We start from the raw sequence: 11,279 nt of genomic DNA, 5'->3' as shown, positions 1-11,279 counted from the left end.
GACTAAGTAGATAGATCATGAATCAGAATGACTTGCGTCATGAACACAGCACAAAGCTGGAAGATGAGAGAGAAATAGCCTAAAAGTTCTAAGGGAAAAGATTTTAAACTTGAAATACTAAATGCACCCAAAATAACTTTCAAATGAGGAGGCAAAGTAAAGAAGTTCTCGGGTATGCAAACCTTAATAAAGTTTAACACTCATGAAGTGCTCAGTTGCTCAGTCGTGCCCGACTCTTTTGCGACCCCATGGACTGTAGCCCGCCAGGCTCCTCTGTCTGTGGGATTTCCCAGGCAAGAATACTGGAGTGGGTTGCCATTTCCTCCTCCAGGGGATATTCCCGAACCAGGGATCGAACCTGAATCTCCTGCCGCTTCTGCACTGGCAGGCAGATTCTCTACCACTGAGTCACTTGGGAAGCTTACATACTCTCTAAAAGAATGGTTTGAGGATGCACCCAAGAAAAGGCAATGAATCCAAAAAAGAGGAAGATGTGGGGTAAATAAAGGGCAGGGGACAAAGAAATTAGTGTCCTTAAGCCTAATTAATTGTTGATGAACAAAAAGGGAAAGAAATAGCAAGCTGAGAAGCACACCTCAGGCTATCTCACTGTGGGGGTTGGCAGCAGTACTGGTTGGGCTCTTGGAACAGGATGCTTCTGGGGGTCTTGTTTAGCCCAGGTAAGTATTGTGTATCTGTTAAGAAGGATGATGTAGTCCTCCTCGTGTGCAAATGGAAAGATACCCGAAATATACTATTAGGTTCAAAAAGAAACAAAAGTTATAGAAGGATATTTATAGAATGATTGCTGTTTTAAAATACATACACACACACACAATACATACATATATGTAGTTTGCATGTGTAAAAACATCTGGATGATGCAACTGACATAGGACTCAACAATTGCACTCCTGGGCAATTATCCCCGTGGAAAAAAAAACATGTTTACACAAACACAGGGATGTACATGACCGTTCATAGCAGCTTTGTTTATAATACAAATAAATGAATATAAGCCAAATGCTGGAGGAGGGCATGGCAACCCACTCCAGTGTTCTTGCCAGGAAGATCCCATGGACAGAGGAGCCTGTTGGGCTGCAGTCCATAGGGTCGCTTGTGAACTGTGGTATTGGAGAAGACTCCTGAGAGTCCCTTGGACTGCAAGGAGATCAAACTTGTCAGTTCTAAAGGAAATCAGTCCTGAATATTCATTAGAAGGACTGATGCTGAAGCTGAAGCCCCAATACTTTGGCTACCTGATGCCAAGAACTGACTTGTTGGAAAAGACCCTGATGCTGGGAAAGACTGAAGGCAGGAGGAGAAGGGGACAACAGAGGACGAGATGGTTGGATGGCATCACCGACTCAAGGTACATGAATTTGAGCAAGCTCCAGGAGTTGATGATGGACAGGGAAGCCTGGCATGCTGCAGTTCATGGGGTCCCAAAGAGTCAGACATGACTGAGTGACTGAACTGACTGACTGACTAAAGCCAAATATTGGAATCAGCTCAGATGTACTTCAACAGATAAATGGTTAAACAATTGTGATACATACATACCATAGAAAACTACTCAGCAGTAAGAGGAATGAACTATTGCCACCAACAACTTGGATGAATCTCCAGTGAATTAAAAAAAAAAAAAAAAGAGCTCTTCTCAAGTGGTTGTATATTGTATTATTCCAATTATAAAATATTTTAAAATGACAAACATTTGGAAATGGCAGTCAGATTGTTGTTTGCCAGGGGGTTAGGGATGGTGGGGAGAAGGGATGGAGGGAGGGAGATGTGGTTATAAAAGGGTGGCAGGAGAGGATCACTGCAATATTGGGACTCTTCAGCATCTTGACTGTACTGTTGAATACACAATCCTGCACAGGTTGTAAAATGGTACAGAACTAAACACACACACACACACACACACACGATGAGAACAAGTAAAACTAAAGGATTCTGAAAAAATTGCATGGATGGTATCAATATTAACATCTTGGTTGTAATACTATAACAGTACAGTTTTGCAAAATGTTACCAGTGGGGGAGACTGGACCAAATATCAGATCTCTCCATTATTTCTTTTAACTGTAAAATGAACCTATGATTATCTCAACAAAAATTTAAAAAATAAACCTTGAACACGTTTACTACAAAATGATAAGACTGATGACCTTGAAAAGTGGGGATAGGAGGAAGAGTCACTTATACATTTTATTTTGTATGCCTGTAGTGTTTCAATATATTCTACATCAAGAAAGCATCGCTTCTGTAACAAAAAAAAAGCAAATCTTTGTCTAAATCGCTTTAAAGACAGATATATAAACCTAAATATGTTAATTTTATTTGTTGTATTGACAACATATTTGCAGTTTATCTTAGTGTATCGTGTTTGGTAAAAATCTGACTTTATTTTTGACCAAAATGGTTTATAAACTATTGTAGTATTGTTTGTCAAACTCTTCTTTCTTTCCCATTGACTTATGATGCTGCCTTTAGTACAGGCTAAATTCTTACACGTGCTCCTGTCTCCTCTGCTCTGTGTTATTTTTCATAATCCATTTGATGATTAGTAAAAAACACATTTGACCTAATTAATTTAGAAAGTATTTTAATATCTGATGAAAATTACTTAATTTTAACATCTATTTCTCAAAATTTTTTTCTTAAATGGTCTCATGTTTATTCTTTCAGACATCTAGAAAATCAACAGCATTTAGAATCACATTGTCGTGTTGCAAAGAAGAGGCCATTCTTGTTTTATTACAAAATAATTTATGTTCATAATAACAATTCAAACAATGCAAAAGGTATAAAGACCATGATATCATTTCTCTCTCTCCCCACCCTATTCCATCCCTCTGACATAACTACTGTTTAGAGTTTAATGTGTATTCCTACACACCATTCTTTATGCTCATGTGAAAATGAAAGTGTTAGTTCACTCAGTCTAACTCTCAGTCTACTCTCTGGGACCTCATAGATTGTAGCCCACCAGGCTCCTCTGTCCATGGAATTCTCCAGGCAAGAATACCGGAGTGGGTAGCCATTCCCTTCTCCAGGGGATCCTCCAGACCCAAGAATCAAACCCAGGTCTCCTACATTGCAGGCAGATTCTTTACCGTCTGAGCCATTTTATGCTTATATAAACAATTAAATATATATACACATTGATGATTTTTTTCTTTTCATTAAAAAAATGGATCATATTATTTACATTACTCTGAAATTTGCTTATCTTATTCAAGAGTAAATAATAGAAGTGTTTCCTGGTCAACAAACAAATCTTATTCATTGTTTAATTTTATAATCTAGCTTTTCTATCTTTTTATCATACAGTAGTTTAAGGAACTAAATTGTTCTGGAAGATTTGTTACGAAAAGCTTTAGCCTCTCACATTCCCTATTCTTTTTTCCTTGGAGGCAACTCCCTTAACTCTCTTAACTCAAAATAACATATTCATATAGCTACTAATTTGTTTTTCAATTTTGATACATTATCTATTTACTTCCCAGGATGGAAAATAAGGATTTACCTTCCTCACCTCCAACCCTACTCATACATCCTCACTTCTCCACATAATTATATCATAATGTGGCTGAAACCTGATTGACTAGATCAGTCGTCCATGTTCACATCACCGGGACCATGTAAAGCCCTATTTACAGCGGAAACTCACAGAAGTCCTGTGAGTACTTTTCCTTTTCTGAGCAACTTTTTTTGCCCTCCAAAGTCAGTCATTGTTTTTGTTTGCTTAATTTTCTAGAAATATATCACTACTTCAACCCCAAACCTTTTGCCAGTTGTCTGAATTGTTTCTCAGTATTTTCAGTTGTATCGGGTAATTTGATCTTATGGAAGAATCTTTCCTGAGCAGAATATTTCCTTCTGCTCGTCTGGGCTGGCCACTCTCCGAAGTCATTCTTCTGCTTCTCCCTTGGGTTGAGTTCCTGATGCCCATTTTCCCTTTCTTGACTTCCACTCTCATTTTGGTAGAATATATCCTTTAGTAACTTCCTGAGAAGGAGGACATGGCTTGTATTTTCAGAATTTGTACATCTTGAATTCTTGGTTTCAATTCATGTTAAATTGGTAGTTTTTGTGGGTACAAAATTCTAAGAATTAACTTACCCTCAGAGAAGTAATGGTTCATTTTCTTCTGGCTTCCGGTGTTATCTTTGGGGTTTAAAGCTTTTTTGGTTTACATTTCATATGGTAAAAAATTTTTTTCTTTCTCAGGAAACTTGTAGGATCTTTTCCTGGTATTTGGAAATTTTGAGATCATGTGGTTTCATGTGAATCTGTTTTAGATTTTTTAGTCAGTTTATATTTTTTGCTACATGGACTTTTCTCTAGTTTGGTGAGCGGGGGCTATTCTCTAGTTACAGTGGGTGGGCTCTCATTGTGGAGGCTTCTCTTGATGAGGAGAACAGGCTCTAGGGCACTCAGGCCCAGTAGTTCTGACACACAGGCTTAGTTGTTCCGAGACATGTGGGATCTTTCCAGATGAGAGATCGGACATGTGTCTCCTGCACTGGCAGGTGGATTCTTTACTGAGCCACCGGGAAGCCCTGATTTTTTAACCAACTTTATCTTCTTTGAAGAAATCTCTTCTGGGAATTCCCTGATGGTCCAGTGGTTAGGACTCCTCACTTTCACTGCCGTGGGCCTGGGTTCATGGCACCTCTGGGCCCGGGTTCATTTCGACCTCTTCTGGTCGAAATTCACACCTGGGAAAGCTTTGTCACCAGACTTTTCCAAGAGCAAGTGACCCTTTTGTCTGCTTATGTATGAGAATAGGACACAAAGAACTTATTGGAGCAGCTGAGTTAGTGGAGTAGCTGAGCTTCATCTACTGTGGGCTCGTGTAGTGATCTGGCTGGACCTTTTGAATCTTTCCTCATAAGCTCGTCAGATTCTCTAAGAAGGTCCCTTGGACCCCTTGCCTATAAAGTTTAAACCTTGAGGCCAGTGTCTGGGTGCTGAGTAGAAGAAGAGGTCCAGGGACAGGGTCTCAAAATTTATCATATCACTTATCCTCTTGTTTCCTGAATAGTAATTCCATTCTCAGCTACATCTTGGGACCTCACAGGGCAGAAACTATTTATTTTAATCTCTCCACACAATAAAACTCCATTTTTCTTTTGGGAATTGGAAGGGGAAGTTGTTCAGCTGTGTTGAGTATGAAGAAAATCAGAGGATGCAGATGTTTCTTAAACAGGGTTTTAAACAATCTTCCTTTTCCTTTTTTGAATCTCACCTTCTGCCCCACTTCCAAAAGTGTCTGGTACCTTCTATGCCAGAGCCTTTGGGAAATTATATAGAAATCAGATTCCTTACTGGGCTTTTCCCACTGCTAGCTGTATGGTCATTACCACTCACCATTTCTTCCCGTTGCCAAAATTTTGTTGATACTGTCTCCTATCTCAATTGCTATGTTTTTCTTTTAATGTCTATAAATAGCTGTTAAAAATAACCCATGAATGTGATAAGCAGACTGAAGTTTTGCTCCACTAAAGAAATGGAGAGTGGTAAAAATGGTAAAAACTAAAGTAACAATAGGGTTATTTTTCCTTATTTTTAATCACTCTAAAACAGAATTTACTTTAATAGCTCAATATAGATCACAGACCTCAATAGAAAACTGTAAAACTTCTAGAAAATGTAGGAAAAATTATTTTTTAACATTAAGTTAGGCAAAAATCTGCTAAATACTATACCAAAAGCAAAAAAAAAAAAAGAAAGAAAGAAAAAAACTGATAAAATTGGACTTCTCTGGTGACGCAGTAGATAAGAATTTGCCTGGCACTGCAGGGGACGCAGGTTTGATCTCTGGTCCGGGAACACTCCACATGCCATAGAGCAGCTAAGCCTGTGCACTGCACCACAGCTAAGCCAGTGCTCTAGGGCCCACCAGCTGCGACTCCCAGGCCTGCATGCTGCAACCACTGAGAGCACCCAGAGCCCATGCTTCACACAGGAGAAGTCACCGCAATGAGAAGCCCATGCACCGCAATAAAGAGCAGCCCCCACTTCCCTTAACTAGCGAAAGCCTGAGAAAAAAGCAAGGAAGACCCAGTACAGTCAAAAGTCAATATATAAATAAATAAAATAGATAAAATTAAGTACTTATGCTCTTCAAATAATACCATTAAGAGAATAAGAAGACAAGCTACAGACTTAGAGAAAATATCTGCAAGATAAATATCTGATGAAGGACTTGACCCTAAATATATAAAGAGCTCTTAGAATGCAATAATAAAAAAACAGCCCAGTGATAAAGGGGCAAAAGATTCAACGAGATGCTTCAATAAAGGAAATATATTAATGACAAGCACATGAAAGATGCTAAGATCACTACTCTTTAGAGAAATGCAAATTAAAACCACAATGAGATAACACTACACATCTATTAAAATAGCTCAAAAATGGGAAATCCCTGGAGGTCTGGTGGTTAGGACTCAGCACGTTCACTGCTGTGACCCAGGTTCAATCCCTGGTTGGCAAACTGAAATCCTTATGAGCCATGCAGCTAGGCCAAAAATAAATAAAATAGCTAAAAACAAACAAATTAAAAATAAAATTTAAAATTCCTAATAATCCAAGTGGTGTTGAGAATGTGGAGCAAGTAGTGATCTCGTCCATTCTGAGTGGGTATGCAAAATGGTACAGCCACTTGGGGAAACAGTTTGCAGTCTCTAATAAAGTTAAAGATATGACTCAGCAGTTCTACCCCTTCATATCTATCCAAGGGAAGAGAAAACTTAAGTTTACACAAAAATCTGTACAGGGACATTTATAGTGACTTTATTCATAATTGCCAAGAACTGGAAATAATCCAAATATCCTTCACCTGGTGAATGGATAAACTATGATACATCCATACAATGGAAAACTACTCAGCGATAGAAAGAAATGAACTATTGATACACCCAACCACATGAATCTCAGATGCATTATGGTAAGTGGAAGAAGCCAATTCAAAAGGCTATATATATTATACTATCATTCTGTTTATATGACGTGTTGGAACAGGCAAAACTATATGACAGGAAACAGATCTGAGGTTGCCCGGAATAGGGTAGGGGAAGCAGCTGACGACGCAAGGGCACAAGAGAAACTCAGTGTGCGGGTAACAATATGCATTTGTTGAAAATGCATAGAGGAAGTAAAAATGCATAGAAAAAATTTTTTAATGAAACTGTACTTCTAAAAGGGTGAATTTTACTGTATGACTATACTTCAATTATTAATAAATATTGCCCAAATGATTCAATTTGATTTATTTAGTGGTGATTTGGCAGAGAGAAACATCATGCGCACGTGTACAATCTGTTGTCTTTACTGAAAGCCATTTCATACACATATGAAAAGCAGCCTTTCAATTTCTATTTTCCTCGATTAATCCATTTGGGCCCATGTGGGATAGTAAGGTTTTTGCCATCAAAACCAAATCTGTAACAAATACCCACTTCTTATTTGTGCTTTTACTATATGAGATATGACTTTAAAATTAGAATGCCAAAATCAGAGGCACTTCTCTCTCTGAGTGGGTGAAAGCAGACAGGGAAGCTTCTAAACCCGAGTGAGGGCCCTGGAGTCTGCTCCCCGACATAGCAGAGCTCTACATGTCACTGCCCAGCCCACCCGCCTAGGAGGACATCAAGCCTCTTTCCCAGTGACTGCCAGCCCTACGCTACACAGGCTCAGAAGTTTTAGTAACGGTCAAACAATTAGTCCATTGCTGCAACTAAATTGATGTGTATAAAGTTTTAATAACACCTGTAAATTCTTTAGGGCTTCCCTTGTGGCTCAGACGGTAAAGTGTCTGCCTACACTGCGGGAGACCCGGGTTCGAGCCCTGGGTTGAGAAGATCCTCTGGAGAAGGAAATGGCAACCCACTCCAGTACTCTTGCCTGGAAAATCCCATGGACAGAGGAGCCCGGTAGGCTTCAGTCCATGGGGTCACAAAGAGTCGTAAATTCTTTAGTGGTATTATAAAAATGTACATTAATATGACCACAGCAAGGAAAAATGAATGCATAACATGGAAAGAAATGATCTAAAAAAGTAGCATTTATCATTGCCTTCAAAGGCAGGAACATGAGTGATTATTTTCTCCTTTCTGCATTTTTTCTATATATTAAGTGTTAGTCACTCAGCTGTGTTCGACTCTTTGCGAACCCTATGATCTGCAGGTTGCCAGGCTCCTCTGTCTATGGAATTCTCCAGGCAAAATACTGGAATGGGTTGCCATTCCCTTCTCGAGGGGATCTTCCCCATCCAGGGATCGAAGCCAGGTGTCCTGCATTGTAGGCAGATTCTTTACTGTCTGAGCCACCAGGGAAGCCATATATTAAGAGGATCGGGTTAATTTGATGAAGTTTCTTTCCATCTAGAGTAGTCCATCCACCCTGTCCTTACCCTTCTGCTATTAAAATATTATTGTTGAAGAAACCAGGCCAGTTACCTTGTAGAATATCCCATATTCCAGATTTCTCTGTGCTTTTGGAATGGCATTTAACTTTTCCTTTATCCTCTGTTTTCTGTGAACTTAAAGTTAGGTCTAAAGGCTTGATTCGATTCAAGTTCAACTTTTCTCCTGGATAAGAACATTTCAAAGGTGGTACTAAGTCGTTCACATGACATGTCCCCATAAGACACATAAAGCACTTTTCATATGAAAGGCTGATGAGCCGCTTTACAGTGAAGGCTTCAAGCTGTTACCTCCTGAAGCCACAGGTCAATATTGGCACCACAAAGAATGGAACAACCTGACATTATGAGCCTTCTGGGGATATGCGATGTGCAGGACGTAGCACCACCTCGGAAATGTTCTTACCCAAGAGTAAAAGTTGGACCTGAATTGAATCAAGCCTTTAGACCTAACTTTGTGTTCACAGAAAACGCAGAGGATAAGGGAAAAGTTAAATGCCATCCCAAAGGCACAGAGAAATCTGGAATAACTGGCCTGTTTTCTTCAACAACATAGTATTAATAGTAGAAGGGTGAGGACAGGGTGTACTACTCTAGATGGAAAGATAATAAGAGACATCAAGTACAGTGTGTGGACCTTACTGAATCTAGATGCAAACGACCCAACTGTAAAAAAATTTTGGAACCCTTGGAAAATTTGAAAATGGGCTAGATGTTACATGACACCAAAGAAGTATTATTTTTTTAAGGCATGATAATGGCACTGGGGTTTTGAAGAAAACATCCATACATTAAGGGCTTCCCTAGTGGCTCAGTGGTAAAGAATCTGCTTGCCAATGTAGGAGACTCAGGTTTGATCCCTGGATTGGAAAGATCTCCTGGAGAAGAAAATGGCAACCCGCTTCAATATTCTGGTTGGGAAATCCCATGGACAGAGGAATCTGGAGGGCTACAGTCCATGGGGTTGCAAAGAGTCGGATATGACTTAGCGACTAAACAACAATCCATACATTAAAGATACAGACTGAAATTTATAGAATTGAAAAGATGTGACGTCTGGAGTTTAAAACAATAATAGGAAGGATAGATTACACAAGTGTGGGAAAAGTTTGATAATTGCTAGTTCTGAAGGATGAGAATATGGGGGTTCATTGTATGTTCCTTCTATATTGTTTTATAATGCTTTTGTAATAAAAATTAAACATTTATACAATACATGGTTATATTGTAAAGATCACGAATGGTGAGTGGGTATCTTGGGATAACATTTCCAGGGGCAACATCATACATGATACAAACATTGCTTCTCCTCAAGTAGCTCGGATAGAAGTGCTCAAACAGTCCCAGTAGTGAAATTAAGTACAATGATACCAAGGGAGCAGTTTGGATCAAAAAGTTTCATAAAATGAGAATGACAAAGAAATAGTTCTATTCTAGTCTATGATAATTTTATATAATGACACTTCCAATATAAAAGTGTAAAATTAGCAATTGAAATGTTTTTGATAGTAAAAAACAGTGTTAGAAATGAAAAAATAAAAGCTTTCATTTATTTCAGTACCAGGTAAATACATCCCTAGGCTTAATTGTTTTTCAAGATTCTTTTAAGGAATATTCTTAATCTTCATATCTTTTATATTGCATTTTTGGTTCATGTAAAAAAAATGCATGTGGCATATGCCTTGGACTTAAAGTATAATATTAAAATAAATGCCTATGAATCAAACACTCAATTAAGAACCAAAACAATACCAATAACTTTGCATCTATCTGTGTCCTTCCCTACCCATATGCCTGAGTCTCCCCCAGAGTTTACCATTATCCTGAGTTGTGACTTTACTTTTTTGCTTAAAAACTTTTAATCCAATGTTCATATATTCTTAAACAAAGTATTATGTAGTTGTACTTCTTTTTGAGCTTTCTCTTTTAGAAGTTCCTTGGGATTCTAGTCTATTTTGTCTAAGACATTATGTCTTCAACTTTATTTTCACCAGGGTGAGGGAGGAGTTTGGACCCTTCTTGAGACTGGGAGCCATAAAGCCACTGGAGCTAATTTCATAATTAGCATCAAATCTTTCCAACCTGTTCGGTAGCATGGCTTGTGAGTTGTCAGCACCCTGGACAGATCAGAGTCATCTCAAGTGCTCTGCTGCCTCCCCTTCTCCTGAAAAAAAAAATTTTTTTTTTTCCCTCCTCGTTTCACCCCTCGGGTTTTTGCAACATTATCCTAAATCATCAGTGTTCTGAATGAGGAACCCATTGACTCTTCTGGTTCTGGATTTTGCCCAAGTTGGGAGCCAAAGCATTTGTACTGAGTCTAGGCTTAGAGATAAGATGCTTAAGGCTTCCACCTCTCCTCCACCTGATATTTTTATCATATGTAAAAATACGCAAGAAAGTAGTTTCCTTTTGATGTTGAAAATATGATTTTCTAGTGTCTGAAAACATTTTCCTTCCATGTAATGTTTACATCATATTTCAGGCAAAAACTGACCTCTTCAAAATCCTGTGAAATCACGGTGTGCAAAATTAACCCCCTTCAAAAATATTACTATTTGCTAACCTCACACCCATTAAAATGGCTATCATAAAACTGCAAGTGTTGGGGAGAAGAGGGAAACCTTGAACACTGTTTGTGAGAGTGTAAATTGGTGCAGCCACCGTGGAAACATGCTCACCGACATTTCTTTGTGGTCTTTTCGGTGATAGCCTTTCTGACAGGTGTGAGGTGACATCTCACTGTGGTTTTGATCTGCATTTCCCTGCTGAGTTGTCATGCTGAGCATCTTTTCATGTGTATATTGGTCATCTGTATGTCTTCTTCAGAAAAAAATGTCTATTCACA

Source organism: Bos indicus x Bos taurus, chromosome 19 (assembly GCF_003369695.1).
Source record: "Bos indicus x Bos taurus breed Angus x Brahman F1 hybrid chromosome 19, Bos_hybrid_MaternalHap_v2.0, whole genome shotgun sequence".
In the NCBI taxonomy this organism is placed as follows: domain Eukaryota; kingdom Metazoa; phylum Chordata; class Mammalia; order Artiodactyla; family Bovidae; genus Bos; species Bos indicus x Bos taurus.
This window is presented reverse-complemented; position numbering follows the sequence as displayed.